Source organism: Myotis daubentonii, chromosome 5, assembly GCF_963259705.1.
Source record: "Myotis daubentonii chromosome 5, mMyoDau2.1, whole genome shotgun sequence".
NCBI classification, from domain to species: domain Eukaryota; kingdom Metazoa; phylum Chordata; class Mammalia; order Chiroptera; family Vespertilionidae; genus Myotis; species Myotis daubentonii.
The window spans coordinates 21,710,055-21,728,614 of NC_081844.1; the positions used below are offsets into that span (position 1 = coordinate 21,710,055).

The window sequence follows — 18,560 nt, forward strand, 5'->3', positions numbered from 1 at the left end:
AGAACCTTTTCATTACTACAAAAAGAAACCCTGTGCCCTTTAAAAGTGTCCCCCAATCGTCATCCAAATCTCTCAGCCCCTGGCAACCACTAATCTATATTCTGTCTCTATAGATTTCCCTGTTATAGACATTTCACATGAATAGAATCATATAATCGTGGTCTTAAGTGTTTTACTTCTTTCAGCATATTTTTAAGGTTCATCCATGTTGTAGCCTGTTATCAGTATGTCATCCCTTTATGGGTAAATAATATTCTGTATAGATATACCTTATTTTGTTTATTTATCCATCCTTATATAGATATTTGGATTGTTTCCAACTTTTGGCTATTGTGAGTGATGTTGTTATAAACATTAGCATATAAGTCTTTGTGTGGCTGTATCTTTTCATTTTTCTTGGGCTTCTATGTAGAAGTGAAATATTCAGCAAAACCGGAACATTCCCATAAAATGCTGCAGCTACTGTGAAAAACAGTCAAGATGATCCTTCAAAAAATTAAACACAGAATTACTATTTGATAAAACAATTCCATTTCTGGGTTTATATTATACCCCCCAACATTGAAAGCAAATATTGAAAATATTTTTGTGCACTCATATTCATGGCAGCTCATTATTCACGATGGTCAAAAAGTAGAAGCAACCCAAGTGTCCACTGACAGATGAGTGGACAGAAAAATGTGGACCATCCATGAATATTACTCAGCCTTAGAAAGAAAGGACATTCTGACACTTAATACAAAACAGATAAACCTTGAGGACATTATGCTAAGTGAAAGAAGCCAGACACGTAAGGACATATATTGCCTGATTCCACTTATATGAGGTCTCTAGACAAGTCAAATTCATAGAGAGAGAAGGTAGAATGGTGAGTGCTAGGGACTGGGGGATGGGGATGGGGAGTTACTGTTCCATGGGGACAGAGTTTCAGTTTTGCAAGATAAAAAAGTTCTGTAGGAGGACAGTGGTGATGGTTATACAATAATGTGAACGTACTTCATGCCACTGAACTGTAAACTTAAAAATGGTAACTTTTATATTATGTCTATTTTACCACAATAACAAACAAACAGAAAAATCTGGGACATTGTCATGCCCTCAAGTCTTCCTTTTGTTTCAAGGTAACTCAGGCACCAGACGGGGCAGTTTCTCCCCAAATCTGCATCTCTGCATCGACTTACACATGTATAGCTGTTGGTTACTTGGCACCTGGTATGGCTCATAAATGCCTGGTGTTGTCAGAATTGATACTTGTGTTCCCTAACCCTACGAGTATAAACTGGGAATAATACTACCTCTGCCATTACAACTATCGTATGGAAACATCTACCATAAGTTTTGGGTGTGGAAGGGGGCTCAAGAATAGATGCCCAAGAAATCTTAGTGGGGCATGAACCAGAATGGTAAGGAGAAAAGAATGATTCACCATGGATGGGAACAACTGTAAGTTAATTAATCAACTAATTAAATTGATAAATTATATAGATTTTTACTAATTTAATAGATGCCTACTTTTATTACTTGATGAAATTTGAGTTTTATTTTCTTATAGTGAACTATCTTCATGGAGCTCTCATGGGGGATCCAGATAGCCCTTAGAGGTTAAGGTGACCAGTGCTGAGGTAAGGGTACAGGGGGCTCTGGGAGCCTAGGGGTTACCCTTGACCTGGCTCAGCACAGAAAGCAGAATGGACTATGTTCCCATTGTGGCTTGGCTGCAGGCTGATCATGAACTGTTCTAAGCCAAAATTGCCTTACCTGTTAAAACCCATTTTGAGAACTGTTCTGAGGATAAAACAAAACGATTACTGTGAGGTGACCTCGCATCATCAGACCACTGGACAGGCTCTGGGTGAGACCATGTTTTTGGAGCTGTGGACACATGGTCTTCATGAAAACAGGTATCAGGGCAGTGTTTCTCTTCCATGGTTGCATGATGCAATTGCTTGGCGGGGGTGGTTCTTAAAAATACAGATGCCTGGTTCCTCCTCCAGAAGATTCTGATTTAAGTTATCAAGGTGGGGTCCTGACAGTGGTATTTTAAAAAAGGAACCCAGGCGAATTGAATGTGTTGCAAGGTAGAATACCACTGGTTTTGTGAGAAGGGACAGAGAGAAACTGAATAAATAAGATAATTCAGATGGTGACACATGTTTACAATGGAAATAGACAAGATGAGGTGATGGAGAATGACTAGGATGGTTGGGGTGGGTCTTGGGGGAGATTGCACTCAAACTAAGTCTTGGGAAGTGTAGGTGCTTACTTTCCAGGGCTGCTTCTTCTTTCCCTTATACTACTGGCTCTCCAACTTGGCTGCACATTGGAATCACTGAGGGAGTTTTAAAAAATTAATGCCTGGCTCCCATCACTAGAGACCTGATTTTGTTGGGGCTGAGGCCATGCATAACATATATTTACCCTTGAAACCATTACTCTAGGTTCATTCTGTCTATAGGTTGGCCTATTCTTATTCACAATAACCAAATGTGGAAGCACTCAGGTGTGCACCAATGGGTAAGTGCATAAACAAAATGTGGTCTATCCATATAATGGGATATTATCTTATATAATAAAAAGCTAATATGCAATAGACCAAATGGCAGAACATCCAAGCAACCGGCCGCTATGACGTCAGCTGACCACCAGGGGCATGTGCGGAACATGGCGGTGTTGGCCGTGGCGGGATGGTGGAGCAGGTGAGCAAGGGTGCCAGACCAAGGCTCTGCACCTTCAGCGGGTGCGAGTGGGGCCAGCGCCATCAGCACATGGGAGCAGCGGTGGGAGCAGGGCTGCTGGCAGACAGGGGGCTGGGGGTCGAGGCGGGAGGGACTGGGCGGGGGTGCGGAGGATGGGCCGAGACCTGCCCCTGTGCCTACCGCAGCCTTGCAGCCCACAGTTCCTTACAAGGTGCACAAATTTGTGCACTGGGTCCCTAGTTCAAAATATAAAAAAGTATGAAGCTCTGATATATGCTACACTATTTTTTTTTAAAAATCCTCACCCAAGGATATTTTCCCACTAATTTTAGAGAGTGGAAGAGAAAGGGAAAGACAAAGAGAAACATCGATGTGAGAGAAACACATCGATTGGTTGCCTCCTGCATGGGCCCTGACTAGGGTCTGGGCCGAGGAGGACCCTGCAACCGAGGTATGTGCTCTTGACAGTAATCAAACCTGGGACTCTTTGTTCTGCAGGCTGAGGCCCTATCTAGTGAGCCAAACTGGGTAGGCCCTATGCTACACTATTGATGGATCTTGAAAGCATTATGCTCAGCTAAAGAAGCCAGACACAAAAGGCCACATAGTATGTGTTGTCATAGGATTTTTAGAAGCTTCAGATGACTGTGATGTTCACCAAAGCGTTCGAAGCACTGCCTTATACTATATAGGGTTTCAATCAGTAAGAGATTGATGCCCAGGTATGGGTGACACTGTTCACAATTACATTCAGCAATGACATCCAAAACCTGAGACAAACTTATTTCTCAGGCAGATGTGGGTGAGGGGGCCCTGTCCCCAAGCTGCTCAGCCTCTCTGACTGTTCTGCAGAAAAGTGAGGGGGGATGTTTCATTGAACACGAACTTGCTTCCTGGGCACCACTTTTCTGTGAGTTTACAGGCATGGTTGGCATGTCCTGCTCTCACACACTACCAGAGAATGGCATGTACCCAAGAGTTCATGCTCACCCCCTGGACACATGCATGAACTCATCTTTGCCGCAATCGATCCCTTTCCTTGCTCAATGCCTCTATTTTCATTTGTCACCAGCCCAGGGTTCCCTTTGAACCTCACATCCTCACCTCCGAGGCACTCTTTGCCTGTGGAGCTGCAGCAGTGAGAACTCATTGTGATGAAAGGAGGTGGTGTTGCTTAAAGATGTAGAAACTTCTTGTCATTCCAGGCTCTCTCGAAGGGTAAATAACCCAGGGCACCGGACAAGACAAGACTTAGTTGGTATCTTGTTCGACAGGGTTTTATCAGCCACAGTCAGGGAAGACGCCCGTGTTTACCAAGAGTTCCTTCCCTTTTGGAACATATTAACATTTTGCAAACCACCGAGCTTGCAATAGAGGGGGGAGCATAGGCAAGCAGCGTTCGTTTCTCAGGCCTCCACTCTGAGCATTTGAAGGATGGGAACTTTTGTCCTGATGACTGTGAGATTGCGCAGAGAAAACAGGGTTAGAAAAGTTAAGTAAGTTGGCTCAAAAGTGGCAGCTCTCTCAGACTCCCGAGTCCTCTTATTTTCCTTCCTCTGACCAAAGACTCAGATCAAAGAAAAATAAATTAAAAAAGGGCTTAGCTATTCTCTCAACTCCAGCCTGAGAATGTCACATGAGCTTAGCGGCTCAGTGGTCGGCAAACAGAAGGAAATATCAACAGTACAATGATTGAAATTTCTTTTGAGAGCCAAATGTTTTAAACTTAAACTATATAGGTAGGTACATTGTTATTAACTTAATTAGGGTACTCCTAAGGCTTAGGAAGAGCCACACTCAAGGGGCCAAAGGGCCGCAGGTGGCTCGCGAGCCGCAGTTTGCCGACCACGGGTTAGCAGAATAAGTGAGCCGCCCAAGTTGCTCAGGCTGAAACAGTAGCATTCTCTCTCTAACCTTCTCTACAAGGCCTGGGCATGAATCTTTTATTGTAGAGTGGTCCGAAAGCTTTGCTTATATGACATCGCAGTCATCTGAGGCTTTAAAAAATCCTGTGACAACACATACTATGTGGCTTTTTGTGTCTGGCTCCTTTAGCTGAGCATGCTTTCCAGAACCATCCACAGTGCAGCATATGTCAGAGCTTCAGTCTTAAATAATATCCCATTGTAGCCCTAACCGGTTTGGCTCAGTGGATAGAGCGTCAGCCTGGGGACTGAAGGGTTCCAGGTTCGATTCCGGTCAAGGGCATGTACCTTGGTTGCAGGCACATTCCCAGTAGGGGGTGTGCAGGAGGCAGCTGATTGATGTTTCTCTCTCATCGATGTTTCTAACTCTCTATCCCTCTTCCTTCCTCTCTGTAAAAAATCAATAAAATATATTTTAAAAAAATATCCCATTGTACAGCTAGACACGTTTTGTTTATGCACTCATCCATTGATAGGCATTTGTGCTGCTTCCACCTTTTGATTATTGTGAATAAGAATAGACCGATCTATAGAGACAGAATGAATCCAGAGTCATGGTTGCAAGGACTGTAGGAAAGAATGGACTGTTTAATGGGTATGGGGTTTCCATTTGGGCCAGAGAGAGTAGCCAAGCCCCTTTCTTTCTTTCTTTCTTTCTTTCTTTCTTTCTTTCTTTCTTTCTTTCTTTCTTTCTTTCTTTCTTTCTTTCTTTCTTTCTTTCTTTCTTTCTTTCTTTCTTTCTTTCTTCTGGCATTTTCTGGTCTGGTCCACTCTGGGGCATGTATGTCTCAGTTGCTTCCATCTACCAATTTTCTGTAGATGTGAGTGTATTTGTATATGATTGTGTGTATGTGTGTAAGTGGGTACAGGTGGAAGGGATGCAAATAAGTGGGCGACCTTCACTGTATGGCAAGCAGATAATTGAGCAGAAGGCATGACAGCATAATGGTCAAAGACATAGGCTTCAGAATCAGAATATTTGGGTTGGATGCTTTACCTCAGTGACTTGAATTATAAAACCTTAGTGGCTCAGTGTTCTTGTTCTGTAAAGAAGAGATAGCAATTCTCACCTTATTTGATTGTTGTCAGGAGTTCAAAATACTTAGGAAAGTGTCTGTTATTTAGAAAGAACTCTAAATCACTTCCTAAATGCCTCTTGGATTAATTCTTTTCTCTTCAACATCACTTCCTAGTTGAGATGGCCAACATCCAGGACCTGGACAGCAGCTGCAGACTCTAAATTAATCTTCACCAGCTGGTTGGTGACCAGGACAAGGCCCTACCACACTCAGGACACCTGCCTCTTCACTCCACACAGGAAGATTGGCTCTAGTCAGCCGGCTGATGTTTTGGAAGCTGTGTGGTGAGTGCACTGCATGTCTTCTTCATGAGGAGGGTGAAGGAAAGAGAGGATGGAGGTGGCCACGAACTGATACTATCAATGGACTGAGCCAAGTCTCCCGGGAGGGACCTGGTTCAAAATGCTGAGGGATGCCATGATTTAATAGCAATTAATGATGGCTGTTGTGCTGTTAATGAGGCATGAGATGAAGATAAAAGACTAATGATCATGTATTAATGACATGAACTAGCAGAAATGGCAATTGTGCTTACTCTTCAAAAGAAGTCAAAAACAAGTTTTCATGTCCAGAAATGGGTGAGCAAAGAGATGGGAACAAATGAGTGAGATGGAATCCCAGCCAGTGCATGAAAAGGTGCCTGGGTGGAAAATTGCCACTGGAAATGGATGACAATAGAATTGCCTGTGATTGTTCAAACCCTGAAACATCTCTGGCTCTAAATCTATCCTAGGAGGAAGTGAACTTTGAACTCTGCACCCTCCTTCCCCAAGGTTTCATCTCTTATGCCCACTCAAGATGTATTTTTGGAGAGGGGTGAACAAGGAAGACCCTCCAGAAGCAAAGCCAGAAGTCATGGAGGATGGTGTCAAGGACATTTCTCTAAAAGAGAAGCAATGAAGTAGAAAAGTAAAATTTTAAATCCACCCTTAGCTTATCCAATTTCTCATCATGCCTGAACATGAATATCACACATGACACTTAGAAAACCTCTTGCATCCTGAGAAAACTACACAAAAGAAGTGCATCTGGTCTTTTCTTAAACTGCTCAATAGTTTTGCTTAACACTAAACTCTAAATAGATTAAATATTGGGCCCTGTGATAGGCAGCTTCTAACATTGCTCTCTATGGTCCCATCTCCTGGGTTTCTCACTCCCTTTGTGTGACCTGCTCACCTTGAATGTGGACTGGACCTAGTGATTTACTTCTGTTTTTGTTTGATACATATACTTACTAGATTTTGTTTTTAACTTTATTTTTGTTGTTGATGTTTATAGATGTCCGCATTTCTCCCCCTCCCCACCCTTTGCCCACCTCCACCTAGCCCTCACCCCCTTCCCTCTGGTCATCACCACACTGTTGTCTGTGTCTATGAGTTATGAATATAGGTTCTTTGGCTGATCCCTTCACCTTCTTTCATCCACTTACTAGATATTAAATGGTGAGATTAAATCATGCGTTTATCCTCTGCTTCTGAAAATAGAACTGCTAACTGAGTAAGTCCCTGGAGGCTGAAAGGCTAATACCTTGACAGGAATTAATTAGTCTTTCATTCTTTATTTTTTTTGTTTTGCTAATCCTCACCAGAGGATAATTTTTACCATTGATTTTTTTTTTTTTTTTAGAGAAAATGGAAGGAAGGGGAAGAGACAGAAAGAAAGAGAAACATTGATGCGAGAGGGCACACTGATTGGTTGTCTCCCACATGCATCCTGATCGGGGTGGGGGATCGAGCCTGCAACCAAGGTAAGTGCCCTTGACTGAAATTGAACCCATGACCTTTCAGTCCACAGGCTCAAGCTCTAACCAGTGAATAAAACTGGCTAGGGCTCATCACTCTTTCCTTCTGAGAGCAGCTGCTCCATACAGAATCTGGCTCTCACCATATAAGGACCACTCTTTCAATTAATGTGACCCCTTTGTTCAAGCTGAGCCTCTCCATCTTGTATTTATCCTCACTAAGCCTTCTGTTACTTGTTTTTCTCACTCCACTGATGTATTGATGTCTGTTTCATTGTTTCAGGTTATATTTCACTGAGTCGTTCATTAGAAGTGTCCCTTCTATTTATCTGGTGAATGAAGTGACTCACTTCTAATGAATAGAATATGACAACAGTGATAGGAGGTCTCTTCTGAGATTAGATTACAAAAAGCCTATGACTTTTGCTGTGATCTCTCCCTGGTTTCTCTCACTTGCCTTTTTTTTCCCCCTGGTGCAAAAGGAAAGAGGTTTATTCAGGTGACAACCTGGGAGAATAGTAGACTCTCGTCTCAAAGATCACCTCCTAACTTGCCTTGGTTTTAACATGTTGAGGACATGAGCTGCATGTTGGGGAGGCCCATGTGAAAGGAATGGAGGGCAGTCTCTGGCCAATAGCCTGTGAGGAGCTGAATCCTGCCACAAACTTGTGAGTGAGGCTGGAAGAGCAGCTCCCCCAGTCAAGCTTTCCAATGAGACCACAGCCCCACCTGCTATCTTGACTTCAGCTTTGTAAGAGGACTGAGAGATAATAAATGTTGTTTCAAGCCACTGACTTTTTGGATAATTTTTTCATAGCAATAGATAATGAATACAGGCCCATAAGTAGCTGACTTCTTAAAAGAAAACAATGTACCTGTTTTGCTGATATTTTGCAGTACTGGCACCTACACAGGACCACAGTGAGGAACTACTATTTTTCCTCCACCAATTAGAATGTTGAACATAATAACCAAACTTTTGTGGGTTTAGCTTTTAAATATATGTCAAATATTATTATTATTATTATTATTATTATTATTATTATTATTTAAATTCTTTATTGTTGAAAATATTATATATGTCTCCTTTTTCCCTCACTGACCCCCATTGACCTCTCCCTGCCCGCTCCTGCCCCCCAGCACGTGTCCCCACCCTGTTATTGTCTGTGTCCATTGGTCATGCTCATATGCATCAAATCTTATTTTTGAGAGCAGTTCTCTGAAGGTGAGACTCTCTTGCAAGTTAACAAAACAAAATACGTTTTAAGCTTTCAAATTTACTCCTGTGCTTTATTTTTTTTTTAAAACCATCACAAAAATCGAGCTACAATTGACATATAAAATTGTGTCAGTTTCAGGGATACAGGAATACCTCATCTTATTTACTTATTTAAAATTTTGCTGAATTTACTGGAGCGACATTGGTTAATAAAATTATATAGGTTTTGAATAGAAAAATGACTAGAAGGAACCAAGATGGCAGAGTAAGTAAACACCAGTCCTCGCTGCCTCCCACAACCACATCAAAATTACAAGTAAAATACAGAACAACCATCATTCAGAAACACCTGAAATCTAGCAGAATGGAAGTTCTACAACTAGAAAAGTAAAGAAGAAAGCACAGAGAGACTGGTAGGAGGGGCAGAGGTGAAGAATGTCTAGCCCGACATCGCGTTGGTGTTTTTTTAAACTGGGAGAGATATTGTGACTGCAGATGCTTTTGTGAGGAGCAAGGAGTCCCAGACCCACGCCAGATCCCATAACACAGGGTTTCAGTGCTGGGAAGAGAAGTCCTGGTACCTTTGGGCTGTAAAAACCAGCAGGAATTGTGGCTGAGTGACACAGAGGCTACTGGAGACCCACGGAGTTCCTCTTAAAGGGCTGGCACATGAATTACTTGGACTCGATACTTCTGGGCTCCAATGCTGGGGCAGAGGCTTGAAAGGAACTTAGGACATTCAGAGAGGAACTGGATTGTCTGGCATGGGGACAGAAACTCAGGGGCAGCTTTCTCCCAGATGGGGGTGCTTGCAGAGGTCATTATTCCTGTGCTGAAACCTCCTCTGCCACAGAGCTGACTGGCAGCCATATCTGAGTTTCTATCAGCCTGGCTTACACTGTTTGCCTGGTGATTCCCTGAGACCCCATCCCATCCAATTTGCAGCTGCATCAAAGCTGTTTGCAGTGGCTTTTCCATATGAATGGCTTGTCCCGGTTCAGGCTTCAGATTTCCTAAAATCCCTTAAACAAGCAGCAGCTGACATCAGCATGCCCCATATGTATCAATAAGAGGTCCAAGACCGGGCACTAGCACCAGTCTACCTTACTTCACAGTTGGGCCTCGCCTGGGGGCTTCCAAGCCCAATACAAGTAGCAGACATCTGAAGATCATTCTGTAACTTCTGCTGGGTGGCCCCAGACAGTGGCTGACTTTTCACATCCTGGGAGGCCCCAGAGTCAGTGCTCCCAGTGGACAGCTTCAGACCACAGCAGATTACAACTCTACACACCCACAAGCAACACACTCAAGGGGCAGACTCAGTGAGCACCAAAGCTCCACTAAAGCAAGTCCTGATCTATAGGGGTGTCTCCTGCACAGTAGCTCTCCCACTGTAGTCGCAGCTGGTCCTCACAGCCAATTGGCCTGGAGGCCAATTCCTCCCAGTGACTCCAATAGTAATCAAGGCTCAACTACAACAAGACTGCACACAGCCCACACAGGGGTGCACCTAGAGTGCCCAGCTCAGGTGACTGGGGTGTCTGAGCCACTGGCCCCTACAAGACACCTACTACACAAGGCCAATTCAAGGAGACATAGCAGCTCTACCTAATGTGTAGAAACAAACATAGGGAAGCAGCCAAAATGCAGAGACAAAGAAACATGTCTCAAATGAAAGAAATGGAAGCAGGCAAATTACTGGATACAGGGTTCAAAACAATGGTTATAATGTTGCTCAAGGATCTTAATGAGAGCTTCAGGGACTTAATGAGAGCTTCAAGGGAATTCATAAGAGCTTCAAGGGACTAGTAAGACTTTCAAGAATCTTAGTGAGAATTTCAAAGACATGAAAAAGGGCCAATCAGAAATTAAGCATACACTAACTGAAATAAAGAAGAATTTACAGGAATTCCACAGTAGATTAGAAGATTCTGAGAATCAAATCAATGATTTCAAATATGAGGAAGAAAAAACCACCCAATCAGAAGAGCAAAAAGAAAAAAAAAAAGAATCCCAAATATGAAGATAGTGTAAGGAGCCTCTGGGACAACTTCAAGTGTAACAACATTCACACTACGGGGGATGCCAGATGGAGAAAGAGAGAGAGCAAGCAAGATACTGAAAACTATTTGAAGAAATAGTGAGAGAGTATTTCCTATACCTGGTGAAAGAAATAGATTTACAAGTCCAAGAAGCAAAGAGAGTAGTCTTGGAGTATGACCTCTTTGGAGAAGTGTCTATTCAGATCCTCTGTTCATTTTTAAATTGGATCCTTTAAAAAATTATTTATTTATTTATTTATTTATTTATTTATTTATTTATTTATTTATTTATTTTCTAGTGTTGAGTTTTATGGTTTTTTTTTTTAAAGAAATTTTTGATATTAACCCCTTATCAGATGTATCATTGCTGAATATGTTCTCTCATTTGGTGGGTTGTCTTTTCATTGTGTTCATGGTTTTCTTTACTGTGAAAAACCTTTTTTAAAATTTTTAACATGGGACATTTCACAAATTTGTATGTCATCCTTGCACAGGGGCCATGCTAATCTTCTCCGTATTGTTCCAATTTTAGTATATGTGCTGCCGAAGCGAGCACTGAAAAACCCTTTTTAGTTTGATGCAGTCCCATTTGTTTGCTTTTTTCCTTTGTTTCCCTTGCCTGAGGAGATATATCAGAAAAAATATTGCTACAATTAATATCAAAGAGTTTACAGCCTATTTATAAGGAGTTTTATGGTTTTGTGTCTTACATTTAAATCTTAAATCCATTTCAAGTTTATTCTTGTATATGGTGCAAGAAAGTAGTCTACTTTCATTTTTTTTGCATGTATCTGTCCAGTTTTCCCTACACCATTTATTGAATAGATTTTCTTTAACCCACTGTATCTTTTTTGCATCTTCAGTCACATATTAATTGACCATATAGGCATGGGTTTATTTCTGGGATCTCTCTTTTTTCCATTGATCTATATGTCTGTTTTTTATGCCAATACTATGCTGTTTTGATTACTATGGTTGTGTAGTATAGTTTTATATTATGTAGAATGATACCTCCAACTTTGTTCTTCTTTCTCAATATTGCTTTGGCTATTCAGGGTCTTTTGTGGCTCCACATACATTTTTGGAATATTTCTTCCAGTTCTATGAAAAACGCCAATGGTACCTTGATAGGGATTGCGTTGAATTGATACACTTCTTCGGGTAGTATGGACATTTTAATGATGTTAATTCTTTCTATTTATGAGCATGCTACATGCTTTCATTTATTTGTATTTTATTTTCTTAAAATCTTTATTGTTGAGAGTATTAAAATGCCCCTCTTTTTACTCCCATTGCCCCCCTCCATCCAGTTCCCATTCTACCCCAGGCCTTCACCACCCTATTGTCTGTTGTCATAGGTAAATATACATGTAAGTTCTTTGGTTAATCTCTTCTTGCCTCTCCTCCCCCTTCCCTCTGAGACTTATCAGCCTGTTCCATGTTTCTATGCCACTGGTTCTCTTTTATTCAGCATTTTATTTTACTCATTAGATTCCTTGTTCATTTATTTTGATTTTTAGATTCAATTGTTGATAGATATGTACTTATTGCCATTTTATTGTTCATATACTTGACCTTTTTTCTTCTTCTTCTTCTTACTAACTGCTTTTCTATTACTCTTTTAAAAATTCTCTCTTAGTCTTTAACCTTTGACATTTTAATTATGTGTCTTGGAGTGGTCCTCTTTGGGTTCCTCTTTTTTGGGACTCTGAACTTCCTGAAGTTGTAAGTTTATTTCTTTCACCAGGTATGGGAAGTTTTCTGTCATTAATTCTTCAAATACATTTTCAATATCTTGCTCTCTCTGTTCTCCTTCTGCCACCTCCATAATGTGAATATTATTACACTTGAAGTTGTCCCAGAGGCTCCTTACACTATCTTCATATTTGGGATTCTTTTTTTTTTCTTTTTGCTCTTCTGATTGGGTGTTTTTGCTTTCTCATATTCCAAATCATTTATTTGATTATCAAAATCCTCTACTCTCTTATGGGAGCCCTATAAATTCTTCTTTATTTCAGTCAGTTCATCCTTCATTTCTGACTGGTCCTTTTTCACGTCTTTGAAATTCTCACTAAGATCCTTGAAAGTCTCACTAAGTCCCTTGAAGCTCTCATTAAGATCCTTGAGCAACCTAATTAACTATTGTTTTGAACTCTATATTTAGTACAGTGTCTCCAACTGGTGGTCCAATGACCACTGGTGGTCAGTGAGGTCCGAAAGGTTGGTGACCGCTGATCTGGTAGTTTGCTTGTTTCCATTTCATTTAGTTCTTTTTCTGGAGATTTTTTCTGTTCTTTCATTTCATGTTTCTTTGTCTCTGCATTTTGGCTGCTTCCCTATGTTTGTTTCTACACATTAGAGCTGCTATGTCTCCTGGAATTGGCCTTGTATAGTAGGTGTCTTGTAGGGCCCAGTGGCTCAGACACCCTAGTCACCTGAGCTGGGTACTCTAGGTGCACCCCTGTGTGGGCTGTGTGCACAGTCTTGTTGTAGTTGAGCCTTGATTGCTGTTGGCGTCACTGAGGGCTAATGACCTCCAGGCCAATTGGCTGTGAGGACCAGCTATAACTATAGTGGGAGAGCTACTGTGCAGGAGACACCTCTATAGATCAGGACTTGCTTCTGTGGGGCTTTGGTGCTCACTGAGTCTGCCCCTTGAGTGTGTTGCTTGTGGATGTGTAGAGCTGTAATCTGCTGTGGTCTGAAGCTGTCCACTGGGAGCACTGACTCTGGGGCCTCCCAGGATGTGAAAAGTCAGCCACTGTTTGGGGCCACCCAGCAGGAACTACAGAGATATTTGCAGATGGTTGTTACTTGTGTTGGGCTTAGAAGTGCCCAGGCAAGGCCAAGCTGTCTTGGGTCACTTACTGATAGATAAGTGCTGCTTATTTGAGAAATTTTAGGAGAGTATGAAGCCTGAACCGGGACAAGCCATTCATACAGAAAAGCTGCTGCAAACAGCTTGGGTGCGGCTGCAAATGGAATGGGGCAGGGTCTCAGGGAATCCCCAGGGTGGGGCCAACATTGTGAGCTAGACTGATGGAAACTCAGATATGGCTGTGTCAGCTCTGCAATAGGTGAGGTCTCAGCATGGGAACAATGACCCCTGCACGCACCCCTGTCTGGGAGAAAGCCACCCTTTAGTTCTTGTTCCAACGGTAGACTGTCCAGTTCCTCTCCGTATGCCCCTGGATCCCCTCAAGCTGTTGTCCCAGCTCTGGAGCTCAGAGGGAGTGAGTCCATGGAAGTTCGTGTGCTGGCTCTTTAAGAGGAACTGATTGGGGCTTCAACTGCCTCTGTGTCACTCAGCCACTTTCCCAGCCCGAAGTTACGGGGACTTCTCTTTCCGTCTCTGAAACCGTGGGCTGGAGGTCTGGTGTGGGGCTGGGACCCTTACTCCTCAAGGGAGTCCTCTGCAGCAGAGATACACCTCCCAAGTGAAAAAAGCCACGCATGGGTGTCAGACCAGCCTGTTCTAGACATCCACTCTCCTACGTCTCGGGGTGCTTTCTTCTTTAGGTCTCTAGGTGTAGGACTTCCATCGGCCAGATTTCAGGCAGTTCTGAATGATGGTTGTTCTGTATTTTACTTGTAATTTTGATGTGGTCGTGGGAGGATGAAAGTACCTCTGTTTATCTAGGCCACTATCTTGGGTCTCTGTGTATTTGTCTCTTCTTCAGTATCTTATAAATTTCTGAGTACAGGTCTTTTACCATCTTGGTTAAATTTATTCTTCATTTAAAAAAAATACAATTGCACACGGGATTATTTTCTTAGTTTTATTGGTGCCATATTTCAGATGAGAGCATTTTTTTTAGCAATAAAGTATTTTTAATTAAGGTATGTACATAAGACATAATGTGAGTGCACACTTAGTAGACTACAGTATTGTGTAAATGTAACTTTCACATGGACTTAGAAACCAAAAAATTTATGTGATTGTGATATTCACTTTATTGCCATGGTTTGGAACCAAACTGACAATATCTCCAAGGTATGCTGGTAGAACCTAGTGATTTGATAAATTAATGTTGCAATAAAATTGCCATTGTCGCACTAGCTAACCCCTCTGTCATGTTACATGATGAATCATTTCTTTCAGTGGTGGGAACAATTAGGATCTAGTATCTTAGCAAGTTTAATGCTTATAATACAGTTTTGTTCTCTATAATTACTGTATGTGTGTTAGATTTTTAAGACTTATTTATCTACTAGTTGCAAGTAAGTACCTTCTAATAACATCCTGAGTTTTTCTTGAGCAAAAGAAGCTCACTCGCCTGGCCTATTTGGCTCAGTGATTGAGCATCAACCTATGAACCAGGAGGTAATGGTTCAATTCTTGGTGAGGGCATGTGGCTGGGTTGCTGGCTTGCTCCCCAGTAAGGGGTATGCAGGAGACAGCCAATCAATGATTCTCTGTCATCATTGATGTTTCTATCTCTCTCTTCCTCTCCCGTCCTCTCTGAAATCAAATATATATATATATATATATATATATATATATATATATATATATATATATATTTTTTTTTTTTTAAAGAGAAGCACACTCTATTCCCAGAGAAGAAATTCTTTAATAGTCTGCCTGGAAAGATTTGTCATTTGCTAATGACCAGGGACTGCTCAGTGTTAACTCTTCTCATTTTATCATAGGGATTTTATTTATTTTTATTTTCGTGGTCAATCCTCTCCAGAGGGTATTTTTTCCATTGATTTCCAGGAGGAGGAGGACGGGGAGGAGGAGGAGGAGAGAGAGAGGGAGAGAGAGAGAGAAAGAGAGAGAATCATCAGTGTGAGAGAGACACATCGATTGGTTGCCTTTCACACAGGCCCCAACCAGGGCCGGGGGTTGAGCCTGCAACCGAGGTATGTGCCCTTGATTGGAATCAAATCTGGGACCCTTCAGTCCTTAGCCAGCAGTTCTCAACCTGTGGGTCGCGACCCCTTTGGCGGTCGAATGACCCTTTCACAGGGGTCGCCTAAGACCATCCTGCATATCAGATATTTACATTACGCTTCATAACAGTAGCAACATTACAGTTATGAAGTGGCAACAAAAATAATTTTATGGTTGGGTCACAACATGAGGAATTGTATTTAAAGGGCCAGAAGGTTGAGAACCACTGCCTTAGGCCAACACTCTAACCACTGAGTCAAACTAGCTAGGGCAATTTCATCATAGGGGTTTTAAATCATTACTCTCCTGTTTGATTCCCAACACTTTGTTTGATATGTATGGGGCAGATAACTTATTGCTTGATTTACTGATGAAAGACTGCCATTGGACTTGTTGGAGGGAACTTCTCATCACCCAGAGGTCCTAGAGTTTGAGGTAGAAGTATTTATGATGGGACTGTGAGAGTCACCCTAAACAGAAAAACTATTTGCTCTGAAGTAACCACTCCTATCTTGTTGCTGTATTTAATTTTATGTCACCTGAATTTCACCTCAATAAAGAACATTGAGCATGTATTTTACCACTTATGGAGATGTCCTTCTGTATCAGGCACTGAGGTAAATGACATACAGCATTGTCTCAATGAATCCTGACAGCAACCTGGTGAGAGAGATACTTCTATTACCCACAGTTGTATCGGTGAGAAAACAGATGCTCAAAGAGGTTAAGCAAGTTGCTTAAGGTAACACAGCTAGGAAGGGTCGAAGGGTCAAGCAAGCCCAGGTCTACTTCTCTCCCCGATGATGCCGTACTGCCTCCTCTGCCAGTCTCTTATTTTCCAGGAAAACTGGAAAGATAATAAGGAAGCCAGCTAAGTCACAGTGAAATAGATGATTACTAAGGAACCTTTGTATTTCTTTTTTTGAAATTTCAATTACAGTTTTGATATTGTTTTCTATTGGTTTAAGATATACGGCGTAGTGCTTAGCAAAGTGTTCCCCTGATATTTTCAGTACCCAGCTGGCACCATACATAGTTATCAGAATATTATTATTTTAAAATGTTTTTATTGATTTTAGAGAGAGGAAAGGAGAGGGAGAGAGAGAGAGAAACATCAATGATGAGAGATAATCATTGATTTGTTGCTTCCTGCATGCCCCCTCCTGGGGATTAAGCCCACAACCCAGCTCATGCCCTGACCTGGTGGACGATCAACTACTGAGCCACACAGGCTGGGCTATTGCAATGTTAATGATTGTACTTTACATCCCTGGGACTATTTTGTAACTACCAATTTGTAGTTCTTAATCCCTTTACCTTTTCCACCCAGACCCTAAACCCCACCTCTCTGGCAACCACCAGTCTGTTCTCTATGAGTGAGTTTCAATTTTGTTTCTTTGCATTTCTAAAATGGAAAATTAAATAAGGCAATGCACACCTGTATGGACCTTATTTGGAATTGTGCTTAGAAGAATATGTCTTTTTTTTTATTACTTAATTGAACTATGATATTTGATGTTATTAAAAAACTAGAGGCCCGGTGCACGAATTTGTACACCCACAGGGTCCCTTGGCCTGGCCTGCAGGATCAGGCTGAAACTGACTCTCTGAAATCTCCTGAGGAGTCCCAGATTGCAAGAGGGCGCAGGTCAGGCCGAGGGACCCCACTAGTGCATGATCAGGGCTGGGGAGAGACGTGGGAAGTTGGCCAGCCAAGGAGGGACCGAGGGAGGGCTCCGTCTGTCAGGCCCATCTCACTCAGTCCCAACTGACTGGACCCCAGCAGCAAGCTAACCTACCAGTCGGAGCTCTGACCTCTGGTGGTCAGTGCATGTCATAGTGACTGGTCGACTGGTTAACTGTCTGCCCCCTGGTGGTCAGTGCACATCATAGGGAGTGGTTGAGAAGCCTTAGCATATCATTAGCATATTAAAGCTTTGATTGGTTGAACGGCCAACTGGACACTTAGCATATTAGACTTTTGTTATATAGGACTATTGTTTTTGTTGGTGTGAAAAAAATAAGGCAATGCACACAGAAACACTCTGCAAATTTAAAGTTAACTGTTTCTTTGTTTATTAATTCACGTAACAAATGTTTACCCAATGTTTGTCATATGCCTGCTCCTACAGCTCAGCATAGTGGCTGGATTCAGTTGATGTTCCTGAATGACTAATTGAATGACTTTGTGAGCCCCTTCATACAAATATTTAAAAATTATTTTAAAACTGCATCAGTATAACTTATATGTGGTCCCTAGAGTAGTCAAATCATAGGGAAAGGAAGTAGAATGGCAGTTGCCAGGGGTTGGGCAGGAGGATGGGGAGCTAGTTTTTAATAGAACAGAGTTTCAGTTTTGCAAGATAAAGAGTTATGGAGATGGATGGTGGTGATGGCTGCACAACAATATAAATGTACTTAATGCCACTGAACTGGACACTTAAAAGTGCTTAAGCCCTAGCTGATGTGGCTCAGTTGGTTGAGCATCGCCCCATGCACCAAGAGGTCGCTGGTTCAATTCCGGGTCAGGGCACCTGCCCAGGTTGCAGATTTAATCCCCAGTAGGGAGCGTGCAGAACACAGTTAATCTATGTTTCTCTCCCTCTCCCTTCATCTCTCTAAAATCAATAAAAAAAAATATATATTTTTTTAATATCAATTAAAAAAAATTTTAAAAATGCTTAAGATGGTAAATTTTATGTTTTGTGTATTTTACCACAATTAAATATATTGATAAAAACTGCATTGGTATAAAGATAAATATAATTTTAATATTCAGATTATTATACAATTATTAATGTATATAATTATACAATTATATTGCATGATAAACTATGATATATTATAAAAATAAATTATAGTTCCATGTTATATATTCATGTTTTTTCTGACTTTAAAAGAAATTAAAATGCCTGGTCGGTGTGGCTCAGTGGTTGAGCATCGACCCATGAACCAAGAGAT

At 41.6% G+C, this 18,560-nt stretch overlaps 1 long non-coding RNA gene and 1 other non-coding gene across 2 annotated transcripts; one reads left to right on the forward strand and one right to left on the reverse strand.

The window, feature by feature from the left end:
- Window positions 1-4,065: 4,065 nt before the first annotated feature.
- Window positions 4,066-7,323, forward strand: LOC132234109 (uncharacterized). The gene is made up of 3 exons (XR_009452873.1): window positions 4,066-4,192; window positions 5,815-5,984; window positions 6,434-7,323. It is a non-coding gene; the product is annotated as an uncharacterized LOC132234109 (long non-coding RNA).
- Window positions 7,324-11,151: 3,828 nt separating this feature from the next.
- Window positions 11,152-11,258, reverse strand: LOC132236209 (U6 spliceosomal RNA). Its single transcript, XR_009453176.1, has one exon. It is a non-coding gene; the product is annotated as a U6 spliceosomal RNA (small nuclear RNA).
- Between the last annotated feature and the right edge of the window lie 7,302 nt (window positions 11,259-18,560).